This window comes from Geotrypetes seraphini, chromosome 12, assembly GCF_902459505.1.
Source record: "Geotrypetes seraphini chromosome 12, aGeoSer1.1, whole genome shotgun sequence".
In the NCBI taxonomy this organism is placed as follows: Eukaryota; Metazoa; Chordata; class Amphibia; order Gymnophiona; family Dermophiidae; genus Geotrypetes; species Geotrypetes seraphini.
This window is the reverse complement of record NC_047095.1, coordinates 17,532,116-17,551,981: the sequence shown is the minus strand read 5'-3', so window position 1 is coordinate 17,551,981 and position 19,866 is coordinate 17,532,116. Positions and strand designations below refer to the sequence as shown.

The window sequence follows — 19,866 nt, the reverse complement described above, 5'->3', positions numbered from 1 at the left end:
AAATTGAGTACCTTTGTTTTCGTGTTTGATCTAGGGAAGCCTTTCCTAAGGTTGAACCATACTATGTTGTGGTCGCTGCAGGCTAGCGTATCTCCTACTGAGACCTCTGAGACGCTTTCCCCGTTGGTGAGTACCAGGTCGAGGATCGCCTGGGCTCTAGTGGGCTCCGTTACCATTTGTTTGAGACGTGCTCCCTTTATGGAGGTTAAGAGCCTCCTGCTACCGCTGGTTGTCGCTGAAAATGAGTTCCAGTCTGCATCAGGCATATTGAAGTTCCCTAGCAGTACAGCTTCTCCTCGTAGAGTGATATTCTCTATGTCTTCAATTAATTCTGCGTCCATGTCTTCCAGTTGTCTTGGGGGTCTGTATACCACACCTAGATACAGGCATTTTTCTCTGCCTCTTGCCAGGTTTACCCAGAGGGACTCCCCGGTGTACTTGACATCTGTGATCCTGGTGGTTTTGATGTCCTCTTTAATGTATAGAGCTACCCCCCCTCCTAACCTTCCCTCTCTGTCCTGACGAAGTAGATTGTAGCCCGGTATAGCCATATCCCACCCATGTGAGTCCGTGAACCAAGTTTCAGATATTGCCACCACATCTAGGTCGGCATTCCTTATTTCAGCCTCCAATTCTAGAATTTTGTTACCTAAACTGTGTGCATTGACATACATGGCCCTCCATATCTTGTGTTTGCTAAGTCCCTGTGAGGTGTATCCTACCCGAGTCAGTGTGACTCCCAAAGAACTGTTTGCAATGTGGGTACTTACCTTGGACATGGAAGCGGAGTTTCGACTCACCTCATCAGGATAATTCCTTTCTGCACTAATATGTGAATGGGTACCCTCCCCCGACTTACCTAGTTTAAAGCCCTGTGAAGCAGGCGGGCTAGTCGGTGTCCGAAGACGTTCTTACCCCTACTGGTCAGATGGAGTCCGTCTGGTCCCTGAAGTCCTTGTAGCGCTTCCCCATGGTTTAGGAATCCGAAGTTCATATCCCGGCACCATCCCTGTAGCCACTCGTTCGTCCTCAGGATACGTTCATCTCTGGCTCTTCCCTTGCCTCTAACTGGGAGGATCGATGAGAAAACCACCTGCGCTCCTGTCTGCTTCAGCCTCTCACCCAGTGCTCCATAGTCTCTGGTGATGGTCTCCAGTGTGTTCCTGGCAGTGTCGTTGGTTCCTATGTGGACAAGAAGCATAGGAAAGTGTTCTCGGGGCGTGAGTAGTCTATCCAGACTGGCGGTGACATCTCGTATCCTGGCTCCAGGCAGACAGCAGACCTCCCTAGATTGCATATCCGGTCTGCAAATTGGTCCCTCTGTGCCCCTCAGCATGGAATCCCCAATGACTATTACTCTACGCTTCTTTGGGGGGAGCCGGTTAGTTGTCCCTGGAGATGGAGCTGTGTGTTGGGCCTGCTCCTGTTCCTGCTCCTGTTCCTCATCGGCAGTTCCTTCCTGAAGAATCTGGAATCTGTTCCGCAGGGCGAGTTGAGGGGTTGATGTATAGCTGCCCTGTTTGTAAGAAGAAGGAGAAGATGAAGAGATTGAAAAAGGGGGAGGGGGGTCTCCTATGTTTGCCCGTGGAGGAGGTCACCAGCTGCCAGGAGTCAGTGCCGCTAGCCATTTCCTGTATCCCAATTGTTGGTTTCAAAGCTGATGATTTGGGTGTCTCGAGGATGGACTTGTCATGGGCCTGCTCGGTGATTTGGGACAGCTCCTCGACGACTCCGTCGTTGTAGGCCTCGTCCTCTCGGATGCTTCTCAGGCGTATCACCTCCTCCCTGAGGCTCCTTAGTTCCTGCATGAGATCTCCATCCAGCTGCGCAGCCTCCTCTGTCTGTGTAGAGACTGTAGTGTAGCGCTGGGGGATGGTCTCGGTCTGCACAGAGGCCTCTGTCCACCGGCCTGGGTCTTCCTCCTTCTGCACGCAGTCCGTGGTCGCTTCCTGGATCCCCATAGTGACTGGAATACTGGTCTTGATTGTAGACTTTGCGCTTCTTGTCCTCCCTGCCATTGCTGAGTTGTAATTGAGGCCTGCCTGTCAGTAAGGAAGAGAATTAGGAAAATTAGAAAAATCTGTCTGTGAGCAGGTGTGAGATTTTGAAAGTTAGGGTGTCTGAGAGTTGGAAGATTGGGGTATCTAGTGCTTGAAAGATAAGGGTGTCTGAGAGACTGAGAGTTTGAGATGTCTGAGAGGGTTGCTGTCTGTGAGTTAGTATGAGAGCCTGTACGATTAGGGTGAAGGGATAGTGTGTTTGAGAGGTCCGCTTTTTGCCCTAAGGTATCGTTGTGTTATGTAGTTTGGCTCTTCTTAAGGCTCTTCGCAAAGGCACTCTCGCTAAGGCGAGCGCCTTTGCCGCTCGCCTTTGCTGCGTGCCGAACGGCTGCGCGCCGTTGGCTCGTCCCCTTTTATGGGGGGGAGTTTGGCTGGTGATGTCAGGGGTGGGCGGAGTTAGCTCTCGCCTCTTCCCCTGCCCGCACCGCCTTCTCTGCTTCTCTCTCTGCTTCTTCCTGCTAGCACACTCTCCGCTCACTGTTCTGCCATGTGCTCAGAACTCTGCTACTATGTGCTCAGGACTAGGCACAGCAGGTATAAGAGCTACTGGGGTTCTGTACAATTGGGTCCAATAGGTTTTGGGTGGGTTTTGAAGGGCTCACCATACACAATAAGGGGGTTATGGTGAGATTTGTACCAGTACCCCCTATGGTGCTCCACTGCTCTGCTGGGATGTCTATGTGGTCAGTCTAGTTTAGGGGTGTCAAAGTCCCCTCCTTGAGGGCCGCAATCCAGTCGGGTTTTCAGGATTTCCCCAATGAATATGCATGAAATCAATCCTCCTCAACCAGACACAGAAGATCCCACTCACTATTCACTCACCCATCATCCAAAGATGTCAAACAAAAAAAACTTTATGATAACCTAATAGCCTCCAAAACAGCTAAACTGGACAGACAAATCACCACTCTGTTATCTTCGACTACAGACTACAAAGCCTTCAGGAGAGATATTAAAACCATACTCTTCAAAAAAACACATAAAACCTATCCAGCACAACCAATCCCAACCTAATATCCAACACTCTATTTACCCTTAGATCTCTCTAATACTCTTTTATCTACCAATCGTTATCTAAAACCCATAATTTCACCCTATTCTTATCTCCTAAAGACTTCCACTTCTTTTTGGTAACTCTTTACCCAACATATATTACCTTTAAAATTCTATGTCATCGCTTATTCTATTCCTTTAAATTTTGAATGTAATTTTTGTTTTAGTTTGGATGTAATCCGCCTTGAACCGCAAGGTAATGGCAGAATAGAAATCACTAATGTAATGTAATGTAATCTATTTGCATGCACTGCTTTCATTGTATGCTAATAGATCTTATGCATATTCATTGGGGAAATCCTGAAAACCCAACTGGATTGCGGCCCTCGAGGAGGGACTTTGACACCTCTGGTCTAGTTCAAATGCTGGCCCCTCTTATATCCCAATGGCTTGTTTTGTGCATTTTTCATTTGGATATGTGAGGATTTTTTTGTTGTTGTTTGCTTTTTTAATGGTTCAAAAAGATAGATGCAAAGAGGATAGACGCACAGAGTACGGTATATTTTTGAAGAAAAAAACAAGATAGACATTTTGCAGTTTTGAAAAAGGTCATATTCACAACTGGATTTTGGTGAATATTTCCACAAAAGATCTAAACTTCAATTTAGACATCCTATCGAAAAAGCCTCTCTTTACAGCATTATTTTCCCAAAAGAAATTATCTATCTTAAAGGACAATAGATGTTAATATGATAATTATTCTTTTATACCCAGTGCAAGGCAATTTAGCTAAACATTCGTTCAGTTCAGCTATGCCAACATGCTCTTTAAAGTAGTTAAAATATTACTAAATATCTAAACTTGTTTTTAGATTTAAACCGATGCCATTCAGTCGCATGGCATTTTTGATAGGAGGGCTCCGTGCAGAGATAGGAGATAAGTTAGTTCTAAAGTTTGGCCCAGGGTAGCCAAAAGCCGTATCTCCTGTGGTATCATGTCTGATCCAAGAATGAAAAGGAATAGCAAGTGGTGAGGCCTGAGTGGAAGACAAGAGTGCCCAAAGGAACATAGGGAAGAAATAGATCAGAACGATATGAGGGTGCTTGTGGGTTTTGGCCCTTGAACGCAGCTACTAAAATTTAATATTTTGAGTTTGGTAGTAACTATTATACTTGGGTTACCAAACATCTGGATATGTCTTCCTTTTGAGGACATATCCGGGGGTCTGGACGGCCTTTCAAAACCTAGCACTTTGGGTTTTGAAAAGCCTCTTCAAATCGTGTCAGGCAGGGAGGAAGTCTGAGCATGCGCAGATGCCACATGATGACATCACATGAATGCATGGGATAGTACGCCTGAAGCAATCGGACGGTAACTTTGCAGAATCAGACTCTGTGAAGGCAGAATTACTAAACCAATACTTCTGTTCAGTGTTCACCCGCGAAGCGCCGGGAGCTGGTCCACAACTGCAGACGAGAGATAACCGGAAAGACCCGTTTCAGGATTTCGAATTTACGCCCAGTAGTGTCTACGGTGAACTTTTAAGACTCAAGGTAAACAAAGCCATGGGACCAGATAACCTACACCCCAGATTGCTCAGGGAGTTAAGGGAAGTCCTGGCAGAACCATTATCTGTTCTTTTCAATCTTTCCCTAAGCACAGGAAGGGTCCCATTAGACTGGAAAACAGCCAACGTAATCCCACTCCACAAAAAGGGCTGCAGGACAGAGACAGCAAACTACAGACCAGTGAGTCTCACGTCTATAGTGTGTAAACTCATGGAAACACTGATCAAACAGAATATTGACACAATCCTAGATGAAGAAAAACTGCGTGATCCACACCAACACGGGTTCACCCGGGGTAGATCCTGCCAATCTAATCTGATTGGCTTTTTTGACTGGGTTACCAGACAACTGGACGCCGGAGAGTCACTGGACGTGGTATACTTGGACTTCAGTAAAGCATTTGATAGCGTCCCTCATCGAAGATTACTGAACAAGCTGAAATCGATGGGATTAGGAGACATTCTAACTACATGGGTTGGGGATTGGCTGAGCGGTAGACTACAGAGGGTAGTGGTAAACGGTACCCATCCAAAGCATCGGACGTGATCAGTGGAGTGCCGCAGGGATCGGTCCTGGGTCCGATCCTATTCAATTTATTCATAAGAGATATGACGAAAGGACTTAGAGGAAGGGTATCACTGTTCGCCGACGATGCCAAACTTTGCAACATAGTAGGCAGATGCGTATTACCTGATAATATGACACACGACCTACTGCTGCTGGAACAATGGTCAAAAACTTGGCAGCTAGGCTTCAATGCTAAAAAATGCAAGATAATGCACTTGGGCAGGAGAAACCCCCGTAGAACTTATGTACTAAATGGTGAGACCTTGGTTAGAACTACGGCGGAACGCGATCTAGGAGTGATCATTAGCGAGGATATGAAGGTTGCCAATCAAGTGGAGAAGGCTTCCTCCAGGGCAAGACAAATGATGGGGTGTATCCGTAGAGGTTTCGTCAGCAGGAGACCTGAGGTTCTGATGCCGTTGTACAGAGCCATGGTGAGGCCTCACTTAGAGTACTGTGTTCAGTTTTGGAGCCCACACTACCGAAAGGACGTGCTGAGGATCGAGTCGGTTCAACGAACAGCCACCAGGATGGTCATGGGGCTCAAGGATCTCACGTATGAAGAAAGACTAAAGAAGTTGCAGCTGTACTCACTTGAGGAAAGAAGAGAACGGGGAGATATGATTGAAACGTATAAGTACATCACGGGACGCATCGAGTCAGAAGATGGGACCCTCAACCACCAGAGGGCATCCGCTGAAAATCAGGGGAGGGAAGTTTCATGGCGATCCCAGGAAGTACTTCTTCACCGAAAGAGTGGTGGATCATTGGAACAGACTCCCACCCCAGGTGATAAAGGCCAGTAGCGTAACAGATTTTAAGAAAAAATGGGATACTCACGTGGGATCTTTAAGGGAGTAAATTCAGGGGGGGGATACTTGGAATGGGCAGACTTGGTGGGCTATAGCCCTTTTCTGCCGCTTTTTCTATGTTTCTATGTTTCTATGTTTCTATTGTGTGGCATCTGGCGCATGCGCGGACTTCCTCCCTGCCTGACAAAGAGCAGGCAGTGGGGGGCGGAACTGGGGGCGGGATTAGGGCATTTACAGTGCGGGGATGGGTGGAACTGGATGGATCTAGGGGTCCGGATTTTTCGATTGGAAAATCTGGCAGCCCTATGTTATATCCTCTAGCTTAAGTGTCCTGGTAAAGAGGCAGACCTGGGATCTAGGTATGGATTGGAAGTGTGCGAATATGAAAAATGTACTATTATAAATACAGAACACCATGTATGCTGTTTACTGCTAGGAAAACTCTCCTCTGACCAGATTTAAACACTGTGTAGGTGTTTGAATAGTGAACTCAAATTAATGTGGATAATCAGCCTTATTTCAAAGAAATCTCACAGTTTTAAAATTCAGATTTACTTACACTGGTTTGTATATAATAAGAATAATTCCAGGAACTGATAAGTGCAAATCCATGTTTATTCATAGGTAAAAGATCTATAAATCACTTAACACCCCCCCCCCCTCTCTTTTATAAAACCATAGCACGGTTTTTAGTGCTGGTAATAAACAAAAAAGTAGCACTTATAACAAAGATAAAATGTAAGCAAAGTTCTAGAAGATATGACTAAAAAAAAAAAGGCCATCAGTAATTTGCTCCCTTCTCTGGGGCTCTCAAAAATGACCAAAAAGCACTGTTCAAAATGTGATTTTAAGTTGAAGCCGAGCAGAAGAGTAGATGAAATTATGGTCAGAGCTTTCCCTCTGCCTTGTAAGAAAATAGCAATACTCAATTTCTGTTATTTCCTGGTCACTCTTTAGCCCTCCACAAGATGTTAAAAAAAAACCTTCACCCTTTGTAAAACGGATATATTAACAATAACTACAATTATCTTCATCAACATCATCATATCCTTGTATTTTCTATCTATTACAGCAATAAATGAAGATCTTCAAACACAAACTCATGCTGAAAACAACGGGGCTTACAAAAAAACAGACTTTAATTTGCCTTCTCATAAAGCCCCATTTTATCAAGCCGTGGTAGGGTTATTTTATCGCTGGCCGCTCACTCATAGGATTTTTATGAACATCAGAGCTTTCACCGCAGCGGCATGCAATAAAAAACCCTAATGCGGCTTGAAAAAAGGGGACCAAAATTTACTAACATCTTGCTAGAGAAACGTGCTGTGCCCTGGAACAATGGTTTCCTGCTATTGGGTGATCAACGCGATTTGCTTGGGGGAGGGCTTACAATACCCCAGCGCAGGGTTCTTTATATGGCTGTCTTGGTGGCAAAAAAGCTCTTGTTGCAACACTGGGTGGCTGACTCTGTGGCCTCTTTTCCACAGTGGATTGCTCGTTTAGCTGAGGTGGGGCGTTATGAAATACAGCGCACCCCCCAGTCTGGGAACCTCAATCATAGGTGTTACCTATCTCTCTGACAGCAAGCCTTAATTCTATGCTCCGGTTCAGGGCCGGAGGCTGAGGACCCACCCCTCTGATTACTCTGGGAAAGGTGGCCGCTTCCTTCTTCTTGGCTCCCTTGAACGGTTGCACTGGTGTGTGTGTTTGGTTGGTCGGGGGTGTAATGATTGTGGGGTGCTTGGTGTATGCTTGTTGTGATTTGTGGCTGGGTGTTTGGGATCTGCGTGTGTTTGTCTGGGGATTTTCTGCTACTTCAAAATGTCAATTGTGTTGGACATCCAACTAAAGGGTTTTTATAATATGCCTCATTTGTAGCCATGATTTTCACTTGTTGATTTCCCTGGCTGTTCAGCTTTTCTCTGTTCTTCCCCCTACTGGTTGTATGTTCCCTTTGCAATTGCTAATAAAGATATTTTTAAAAAAAAATTGATATAATCGCTTATTTTGTTTTACTACACGAAATACAATAATAATAAGTCATTAAAACACACACACACAATAAAAAACCCCACATAAAAATAGGGTAAACACATCTATATACAAACCAACTAATTCAGGATAGAGGGAATGGAACTACAATTTACCCCCTGTTTTACTAATGTGCGCTAAGTATTTTAGACTAACATGCATGTGTAAGCGTTTAGCGTGTGCTAATATTTAGTGTGCGTTAAAAAGCAACGCACACCTTAGTGAAAGGAGCCCCAAGATTTTTAAAGTTCAAAAGAGTAACGTATGGAAAAGGTAGGGGTTTGAAAGAAGATTTAAAAAAAAAAAAAGGAAGGTAAAGAAAGAGAAAAGAAAGGAGAAATGAGCCAGAGAGAATAAAAAGATATTAGGTTTAAAAAAAAATTAAAGGCTGAAAGCATCTTTGAATAATAATCTTTTCAGGTTACTTTTAAAGCAGGTCATAGGTGTGGCATAGCATTCCAGAGCTGGGGGGCGCCATCACCGAGAAAATGTCTTGACATCAAGTCTCTATGATTTTCAGAGAGGGGACTGTTAGTAGCTTTCTCTGGGGCCTTGTGTGAATGAGTGTGCATGTGTCTCTAATAACGCTTTCTGTTTGGTGTCCTAATCATCTCAAATTCTAAGGCATGTTCTGTGTTTTTCCGACAGTATGAAAAAAAAGTGGAAAATCACTGGACTAAGTGACGGAGACTGCCCCAGCTTTGTTGGTTTGGCTGAGAATTTTTCAGCAGCCCCTCATAAGTCCTCTGGTGGCATTGGGAAATACCTACCATAATTGTACCTATCGTTGGAAAAGTGTAAGCTGAACGCTGAAATAAAAGCAATCCTCCACCAGGTGTCGTATTCCAGGGTTTCTTTCAGAATCCTGGCCTCTAAGTCCATGTACTAGATGTAGTTATTATGCAGTAACTACTGTAGAATTCCTTCTATAAATAATGTGAATCACCAGATAGCTTAGTATGCCAACAGACTATCTACTGGAGTTGCCTTTTCAAAGTGCTTCCTTCTTCCTTTTCCTCGTCTCTTTTATATGTCTGTGATCTCCCCAAAATTAAATCAATCACTAATTTTCCTTTCTTTTTTTGCATCTTCATTGTGCACCTCTTTGTTTCTGTCACTAGAAAATAATCATCATAGCCTGGAAAGCAGAGAAAACCTTTCCAGAGTTTGAAAGTATACACCATACATGCCAGCAAGGAGATCCCCATTCGGTATGCACACATGATTTAGAATTTTTAACTATTTATTGCAAAGTATATTCACAAATTTGTTATGCTTGTCATCATATGAGATGTGAATATTGAATGGATCAATATAATTGGTTTAAAGGCAAATACATGATTTGTAATTTATAGACGGTGAAGTATCTGATTAACCTTTGAACATTTTTCAAATGCCAAGTGAAACACCAGTAGAATTTTCAGTATTGTATTATATATGCAATGACAGCTTTCTAATGTCTAAAATTGACCTTCCTCATTATTTTAATTATCTCACTTTCTTTCCTCTCTCCCCTCTAAAAACATCCTCACAGCAATTCAAAATGTTTGCTGGGTGTCTTTGAAAACCCTCACTACCTTGAAAAAGATTATGATTCACTTGTCAGCACAAACTGTGGTAGTCGTAATTGCAATCATAATAATTAACTGTGAGTTTTCAGATCTCATCCCACACTCAGAAAGGTTACTCCCTAGAGCATTTCCACTCATAGCAGAAGAAAAACACAAATGGTAGGAATTAAAGCTACTCTGCACAACTATAGAAACAGGCAGATAAAGACCATATGGCCTATCTAGTCTGCCTAACAATGCCATGTACTATTCCTTCCACTCCTATATAGATTCAATATACTGTACTGCACTTGTTCCAAGCTTTCTTGAATTCAGATACACTTTTTGTCTCCACCACCTGCTCCAGGAGGCTGTTCCATGCGTTCACTCTTAGGCCAATACAATACAATTTTTAATTTGTAAACCACCAATATCTCCATGAAATTCACAGTGTTTTATATAAGTAATTATGGTGATACACATTAAAAACTAGTGTTACAATATTTAGGAATTATTAGTAACAAATTCATGAAATAGATATGTCTTTAGGTCTTTTTTGAAACAAAATTAGATTAGTTAATATTAGTTGGTAATGCCTTCCACAGTTTTGCTGTTTGATATGCCCATGTGGCGTTAAATGTTCTATTGTATCTAATATTCCTAACGACCAGATATCAAAAAGTATCATTGTTTCTTAAGTTCAAACATGGATTATTAGAAAATTTAATGAGATGTTTCTATAAACACCGCCTTAATTAAGGCACCAGTAGGTACCATACCACTGTCTAACTTAAGTTAAAAACACTGTTTATAAACAAACAAACAAAAATAAAACATTTTAAAATGAAAGATGGAATTATGTGCCTATATATATCATATGACAGCAGGGTAATTTTGGTGTTTTTAGGAAGTTATTGAAAAGACACCCGTTTTGTAATATGAAATATGGGAATTGACGTTCTGGTCACTTGTCTATTTATGTTTTAAATGCGTATGATTTTCATTGTGCATGTTTAAATTGTGAGCCGCTCTATAAAAAGCGGGTTATAAATAAAGAAATAAACAAACAAATAAAGATGTAGACACCTACCGATGCCTTAAAGAATGGCACCTTCATCGTGCCTATGGAGGTGCTTATTGATGCCTAATGCCACTGTAGGCGTGGCTAACATTGGCAGACCCGGTGTAAAAGATAAGTCACCTTTATAGAACTTAATCACTTTATAAATTATGAATAATATATTATAGTGAGTTAAATAGTTTAAAATTAGTCAAAACGTCACATAAAGAGAATGTTCCTATGAGGATATGCATACCATACCATACATCAGTGTGGCAATCTGAGGAATGTATGTGATTCGATATTGTGACTAGTGGAGCATATATCATTGTATTAACATTGGAAATGGCATTAGGTGTTATAAAGTACCTATGTAGGCGCGATTCACATAAAAGGTATGCACCGGAAATGTAGGCCTAGAAAATCCTGGCCTACATTTCCGGCACCTACCACAATTCTATAAATGGTGGCATCATGTGAATGACATGTGATTGGCGGCCATTTTTAAGGCAGCTGCCAACATCAGCGCTGTTTATAGAATTCAGGCCTTAGTTAGTATGTACTTACCACAGCTTAGAAAATATTAAGTAAAATGTTGCATGAAAATATGGCTTTACTGACAAAAATATTGAAGTCTTTCTCCTCACTCTTTGAATCTCTATACTGTACATAAAATTTGCATGACGTATCATATACAGTGCACAGCAAAATTATAAGCAGTCTTTAGAAAACAGGTAGTGGTTTGAAGATAGTTTTGAATGTTTTTGCCTTTAATCAACCATGCCTTTGTGATTAACTGTCATCCAAAATTGCTGGAGCCGTTATACAGATTATAAAAAGAACCCACACTCTCCTGGGCATCAGCATGTTCTTTGATAGGAAGGAAAATGGGATTTGATATGTTCCTAGTAGGCACAGGAAAACACCTCAGATCAAGGCCCAGAACATTAATCCTTTAAGAACTTTGTGGGTTAGAAACCCCAGCAAATCTCCCTCTCTGGCTCATTTCATTTGACTGGGAAATCTTTAGAGAAACAGAATTATTGGCTAGTTTAGCAGTGATTTAGTAATCTTGTGTAACACATGTAAAAAAAAGATATTTTGGCAGTTCTATGGAACTGACAGACTCTTTAATGAAGCTTGATACTGGGGGGCTTAAGAAAACCAGGTACTATTGTATGCTCTAGCCTAGATATTCAACAATTCTTCTGATCGGATGAAACATAGGAATGGACTAAGTTCACAAAATAACGTTGACCTTAAAAGGACAGTAAGCTAAATATAGATTTCTACAGAATTTAAAAAAAAAAAAAAAAATCCATAACAATACACAGTGCCTTAAAAATATATATACATTATACACATATTGACCACAATTATATATTCCTCACTCCCAAGTGGACATAACCACTGTTATGTTTATCAGTCACTTATTGACAGCCCAGGAAAGGCACTGTTCAATCTTTATTATACAAATCCTCACATTTAAGCTAAATGCACATAAACTATCCACATTCGGAATAAATAATGAGCATTCTGTCTCTAGAAATAAAACCTGAGCAACAAGATTCAGTGAATGGTGCTTCTGTCCAGTACTGCCCTGCTTGCTATTCTATCTGTTGCTAACCTAATGGTCCTGCCCATCCCTCTGATGTTATCCCGGACACATGAGGCAGGCACCTGCCAGGGACTGAATATGTTGTGCCCTGCCTGGTGCATGATTAGTGGCTGGCTCAAAGTCCCAAACTTCTCACGGTTTATCATCCATGGACAATTATTTTAATATGAATCCCTTCTCTTGAGGACAAATTTCCCCCAGGTGGGTTGTTCCTGAATAGGTAATCCAAAGGGGAAGAGACATTTTATGCTTTCTTATGCCCCGTAAACTTTCTCAAGTAGTAATTCAGTACAAATCAGAAAGTTAGCAGGCTAGTCATACCCATGAATATACAGAAATGACTGATTCTAGACAGAGTAGACCCTAATGATTAGTTATTACAAATTTAATATACGAGGGTCATTTCATAAATAATGCACACTTTTTTCAAGTATTTCTTTACAATCCTTCAATATAGTCTCCCTGCTTTGCAACAACTGAGTCCCAACGTCCAGAAAGCTTCATTATTCCATCCATGACATTGTCTTTGTTCAGTTGCCCAATGGCTCGGGTAACGGCGGAAGAAAGCTCTTCCAGTGATGCATAATGATGTCCACGCATAGGTTGTTTCAACTTTGGAAAAAGGTCGAAGACTGGTGGACTCATGTCTGAACTGTAGGGAGCTTGCGGTAATACCTCCCAGCCGTATTCGCATAGTTTTTTAATGACAACATTCCCTATGTGTGCGCGAGCATTGTCGTGAAGAATGAGTGGCCCAGCCAAGAGCAACTGAAGTCAGGTTTTGTGCATTTTTCTGCGGTATCCCTGTGGTTTCAGAAAGTTCCTTGCATGTTGCATGATGATCTTGTTCAAGAGCATCAGCCACGAGTTTCACACATCATTCATCGGTTGTTGATTTTGGCCTTCCTGGTCTTGCATCATCATCTATGCTCACACGACCACTCTGAAAACGAGATGCCCACCGAGAAACTGTACTACGGTCCACTGTTAACTCACCACAAACTTTACATAATGCCAGTGGCGTACCAAGGGGGGGGGTGTGGGGGGCGGTCCGCCCCGGGTGCCAAGCCCTGAGGGGGTGCTCCCGGTCCGGTTCTCCCCCCCCTGCGTCCGGTTCAGCCCCAACGTCTCGCATCTGGATTCCTCCCCGCACCATTTACCTGAAGCAGCCTGCAGCAAGATCGTGATCCCAGCGATCTTTGCACTGCTTCAGCTGTTTCCTTCGCCATGGTCCCGCCCTCCTCTGACATCAGAGGAGGGGCGGGACCGCGGTAGAGGAAACAGAGCCAAAGCAGCACAAAGATCGCTGGCATCGCGATCTTGCTGCAGGCTGCTTCAGGTAAATGGTGCAGGCAAACTGGGTGGATGAGCAGTCCTTCGAGGTGGTGGGAGGGCGAGTGGTCCTGCGGAGGGGGGGGTGCAGGCCTTCAGGGTGGGGCGGGTGGGTGGGCAGGCAGGCCGGCCTTGGGGGGGGGAAGGAGACAGGCCTTCAGGGGGACAGGCCTTCAAGGACAGGCAGGCAGGCCTTCAAGGGGGGGGGACAGGCAGGCCTTCGGGGGAGGGTGCAGGCCTTCAAGGGGGGGGACAGGCCCTCGAGGGGGGTGCAGGCCTTCAAGGGGGGTGCAGGCCTTCAAGGGGGGGGCAGGCCTTCGAGGGCAGGTGCAGGCCTTCGAGAGGTGGTGCAGGCCTTCAAGGGGGGGTGCAGGCCTTCAAGGGGGGCAGGCCTTCAAGGGGGGACAGACCTTTGAGGGGGGGTGCAGGCCTTCAAGGGAGGGACAGGCCTTCGAGAGGGGGTGCAGGCCTTCAAGGGTGGGAACAGGCCTTCGAGGGGGGTGCAGGCCTTCAAGAGGGGGGAACAGGCCCTCGAGGGGGGTGCAGGCCTTCAAGGGGGGGGACAGGCATTGGGGGGTGCAGGCCTTAAAGGGGGGGGAGAGGCCTTCAGGGGTGGGATGCAGACCTTTAAGGGGGGGACAGGCCTTCAGGGGAGGGGGCCCTGGTGCAGAAGTACACGGAGGGAAGGGGGAGGGGTTCAAAGAGACGTGCATATGCCGGACTTTAGAACCCTAAGATCAGACCAACAGCACTTATTAATGATTCCCTCATTAAAAATAATAAATACGCGCCGTCAGTATATTTTCTCGGTGATGGCTCCCAAAACTTGGAATTCTCTTCCCATCTATTTACGTGAAGAACTTAATCTAGACAAATTTAAAAACAAACTGAAAACTTTTTTATTTAACGATGCATTTGTTATCTGATTTTATTGGTTTCTTTTAACATTATTCAACTAAATTTGTTTCTACTTCTTTTTTCTTCACATATTCAACTATTTTTATCCCATCCTTTTTGTGTTTTCCTTATTTGGCTCCCCATTTTGCTCAATTACATTGTAACTTCTTCCCCTACCTTCCTTTTGTTTCCAGTTTGGTCAGTTATCGTCTATGTCTTGTGAGTTTTTAATTATTTTAAAATTATTTTTATTTTGTAACTTTATTAATGTGTAAATCGCCTTGAATATTGAAAAGGCGATTAAACAAATAAATAATAAACTTGAAACTTGGGAAGAAATAATGGGTATGAAAATGGAGGAGAGGGAGAGAGATGATGGACCATGGGTTTTAGGGAAGGTAGGAACAGAAAGGGAGAGAAGGTGGACACAAGATATGTTGTGGAGGGGGGAATAGAGATACTGGTTAGGAGGGTAGTTGGGAAAAGAAAGAGAGAGATGGTAGACCCTGGGGTGGTGGGGAAGGAGGGAGAGATGCTGGATGAAAGGGTAGTTAAGAAAAAGTGGATCTGTGGAGGGAGACGAAAAAAAGGAAAGATGCTAGACATCCGGGGGAGGGAAGGGAAACGGGGAGGACAGAGATGGCAGATGGATGGTTAGCATGCAGAAAGAAGGAAGAAGGAGACCCTGGCAAGCAAGTTATCAGAAGACAACCAGAGCCTTGGACCAACAAGATTTGAAAAATAACCAGACAACAAAAGGTAGAAAAACTAATTTTATTTTCTGTTTTGTGATTACAATATGTCAGATTTGAAATGTGTATCCTGCCAGAGCTGGTGTTAGACCGCAAACATGAGCTAGGATTTAACAGAGAGAGGAAAAGTCCTTTTTGTTTATTTATTTTATTTACACCACAGCACCAGTGTGGTTAGGAGAAGCCAAAGGGTGGGGGGTGAAAAAGCTAAAAAATAAACCCACCAGGATGTTTGAAAAAAACACCCAATTGGGCATTAAAATCAAATCGATAAACCAATTCAATAGGCTGAATTGAAAATTTTTTTCCTGAATCTGGCAGCACTAGTTTGTGATACTGTCGTAGACTTTAGGACCTGGGATTGGGGAGAGATGGCATCCTCAGTACTTTATAATGCAAGTGAAACGAGGATTTGGTCAGACTTTTGAAGGGTCTGCAGAAGAAAAATATTGTATAGGCCGGGGACATGAGACAGCAGGAAATGGGAACTTTTCTTCCTTCTATTTTTGTGAATGGAAAGGCTGAGGATGTCAGAGTTCAGTTAAAATATGTGCTTTATAAGAAAATATAATAATGTGTTTTATAAAATTTATAAGCATTGCTGGCCTACCCGGTGAGGTGTTCCTAGTGGTGGAGGCAGCGTGTCAATGTGTTGAGAGGAAGAGGTGGTCTGGGAAATTCTGCTGAGCAAACTCCAGGCCCATTTCCACCCCCCAGTTAGTCCACTCCACTCAACTGGTTCACACACTGAGTGGGTCTTTGGGTGTTGTGCCTGGGTAGTTGTTTTGGGATCTCTTCCAGTAGTTTGTCAGTATCTCCTTGTGGTTGAAGGAAGGAAACTTTGTTAACCTTAGCATTGACCTTCAGAATATGTTTGTAACAGCGCTGCTTGTGTGGCATTAGGCTATGTAGTGATCGAAAGAAAAAATCATTTCCTGCACAGCTAAGTCCGTGTGAAGTTACCTTGTGCTGTATTTGACATCTAGCAAGGTCTCTGTTTGGAAGGAAAGATCTAAATTTAAAAATGAAGTGGCCAGAAGTTATGGTAAAAGCATATAGTGTAGCTGGTTTTAAGAAAGATTTGAACAAATTCCTGGAGGAAAAGTCCATAGTCTGTTATTAAGACAAGGGGGAAGTGTCTGCTTGCCCTGGATCGGTAGCATGGAATGTTGCTATTCTTTGGATTTTGACCAGGTATTAGTGACCTGGATTGGCTACCATGAGAATGGGCTACTGGGCATGATGGACCATTGGTCTGACCCAGTTAGGCTATTCTTATGTTATGTTCTCATCTGTAGGGGCCTTTGTTTTCACTTCTTATTTTAATGTATTTTTTTTCTGGGAACTTATCAGTGTTTTTTTATAATGGGAACAAAAATGGAAGAGAATTAATGTGTGTGGAATGGGGGGGTAACTAATTTCTTCAGCTAAATAATTCAATCCACCTCAACCAGACATAGGAGAACTCACATATCATTCACACACCCTCCAACCAAAAACGTCAAAAGAAAAAACTGTTCAACAACCTCCTAGTCATTCGAGCTGCAACATTCGACCCCCAACTCTACAACCTATTGACCTTGACCACAGACTACAAAACCTTCAAAAAAGAAATAAAATCCCTTCTATTCAAAAAACACATAAAACCGAATTAACACAATCAGAACTGTCCCAAGCATCACCTGCAACTACTCCATATGTACTTCTGATGTCATGACAATTCAGACATAATTTATGTTATGTTATGTTTGGAATAATGGTTACTGTCTTAGATTTTAGGACCTGGGATTGGGGAGAGATGGCATCCTCAGTACTTTATAATGCAAGTGAAACGAGGATTTGGTCAGACTTTTGAAGGATCTGTAGAAGAAAAATATTGTATAGGCCGGGGACATGAGACAGCAGGAAATGGGAACTTTTCTTCCTTCTATTTTTGTGAATAGCAAGGCTGAGGATGTCAGAGAGTTCAGTTAAAATATGTGCTTTATAAGAAAATATAATAATGTGTTTTATAAAGTTTATAAGCATTGCTGGCCTACCCGGTGAGATGTTCCTAATGGTGGTGGTGGTGGTGGTGGCAACGTGTCAATGTGTTGAGAGGAAGAGGTGATCTGGGAAATTCTGCTGAGCAAACTTCGGGCCCATTTCCACCCCCTAATTAGTCCACTCCACTCAACTGGTTCACACACTGAGTGGGTCTTTGGGTGTTGTTCCTGGGTAGTTGTTTTGGGATCTCTTCCAGTGTTTTGTCAGTATCTCCTTCTGGTCCAAGGAAGGAAACTTTGTTAATCTTAGCATTAACCTTCAGAATATGTTTGTAACAGCGCTGCTTGTAATGTAATGTAATATATGAGGTTCAATAAAAAAAAAAATTTTCACTGCCTGTTTCTATTCTGACCAATTATTCCGTTTCATGGTCATTACAAAAAATATTTTTTTACATGGAGGGGGGGTGTCAAAAAATGATGGGCCCCGGGTGCCACATACCCTAGGTACGCCACTGCATAATGCACTGTGGATTTCTGTCGGGTTTTTGCCACATAGAGTTTCAATCTTAATGTACGACATCTGATCGTCAACAGACACAGTACCCGAGACACCTGCAGTCTCCATTTCCCACACTTGTCACAGCCACACTATGTACACTACAGAGCTCCTAAGTACACGTCCTGCTGCTTCAAGCACTGAAGTGAAAGTGAAAAAAGGTTTACTGCAATTGCATCATCCACTCCCCAATGTTGCCAACCTGAGCATTATTTATGAAATGACCCTCGTATAATAACGAGGGATGCCAGATGTATTGTGGGTATTAACTGGTGTGTGGAGTGTGTGGTATATGAAGACTGAGAAGTAGTAAAAAGGATTTTTGGTATGTAAGGAATATGTCAGGTGAAGAGTAGTATGTGGGGTATATAGGAGATGAAAATGTATGTTTTATGTGATGGAGGAAGGGGTATATGGTAAGAGAAGAGGAATGATAAGGTATGTTAGAATATGATATGAACGGTAGATGGTAGATGAGGGAAGATGTTCAATATATGTGCCGTGTGTGGTGGGTAAGGAGAAGAGAGTGAGGTAGGGAATTACTACTTTACCCAAATAATTTGTTTTAAGCATGGGCTTAGAAAGATGAATGAAATCTACATTCAAAAGAGTTCTACGGAGGATCTAGGTGCCAAAGGAGTGGCAGAGTTAAGCACACAAGGAATAAAAACAAAGTGACCTTGATGCCAATGAGAGTGAATGATCACAGATAACATGGAGGGGAATTTTCAAAACATACGTCTAAGTACAATTTGGATGTATGGTGCTAGATGTCCAAAGTTGGCAGTAAGAAAATGCCTATTTTCGAAAGGCAAACCACCATACATCTAGAATATTTATACCACCTTTTCAACAAAATTTTTTCCAAGTCCCAAATGGCCAGAACAAGAGCATTTGGACATGGGATGGGCCAATCCTGTAATGGACTGGCCACCCAGACATGGCGACAGAGCAGTGGGACACCTTGCAGGGCACTGCTGTGAACTTCACAAAATGGGTGCCAGATAAACATCTCACCAGAACTCCCTAAAAAGCAGTAGAGTAGGTATTTGGGATTTTTTGGTGGCCTCACATTTTCCACCATGAATGTAGTGGTTAGAGTGGCTTATGGGGTCTTGCTACTCCTCTCTATGGTTCACTAACCTACCCACCAGGTTACTTAATACATCTGTGTGCAGCTCTACTAGGTTTTCCTATACTATGTGCAGATGTTCTGGAGAAAGGTATATACTCTGATCTTTGTGGGTGTGAGGGGGTGTCTTACCTTGATGCATGCAGTGGTTATCTGGTCCATTTGGGCACCTTTTTTGGCACTTACACCCTTTTAAAACAGGTCTAGTTCCAAACGTATAAGTTCAGTCCAGGATGTTTTGCAAAATGTTTGATTATCACTGCAAAATGTCTATGTTTAACTCATCCATGAGAATGCTCAAAGCCCGCCCATAACACATCTCCATCATGCCCATCTCGTGCTCTGAATGTATGGAGGCTGGAACGCCTTGCTAGACATACAAAAAGATAGTTTTGATTATCGGCACTTAGACTTTCTGGTGATTAGGACGTCCAAGTGCTAATTTATAATGTTTTTTGGACGTATATGTTTTTTGATTAAGGACCCCCCTACTATCTATGACTGTTCTTTAGGCAGAAGCAAATGAATAGACTGGACATACCAAATTTTATTTTTCTGCTGAAATCTTCTATCCAGGCAGTCAGTAGTTTTAAAGCCTTCAACAGCCGCGGGTTGAATTAGAGCCAGATATTCAATGTCAGGTTATGTTTAGGCACTGACATTAAATACCTGGTCTTTCAGTGGACCCAGAAGCTACATGGGTGCTGGATGACATTCAGTGATAGCATCTGTATACCCAGCCAGACAAAGAGAGGACTGCATTCAAAGAAGGTTTGGATAGGTACCTAGAGGACAAAAGGGATTGAGGAGTACAGATAGGAGTAGAGGTAGGTTATAAGGATAGGATTAGAGGATTAGAGGTAAGTTACAAAATTAGTCTGGGACCACTGTTCAGGCGATAGGCCTGATGGGCCGCCGCGGGAGCGGACCGCTGGGCAAGATGGACCTCT

At 42.9% G+C, this 19,866-nt stretch overlaps 1 protein-coding gene across 2 annotated transcripts in view; it reads right to left on the bottom strand.

Moving 5' to 3' along the window:
• The window catches only part of DPYD (dihydropyrimidine dehydrogenase), a 1,270,977-nt gene that overhangs the window by 1,016,474 nt on the left and 234,637 nt on the right, over positions 1–19,866 (bottom strand). The gene's annotated exons all lie outside the window — the stretch shown is intronic.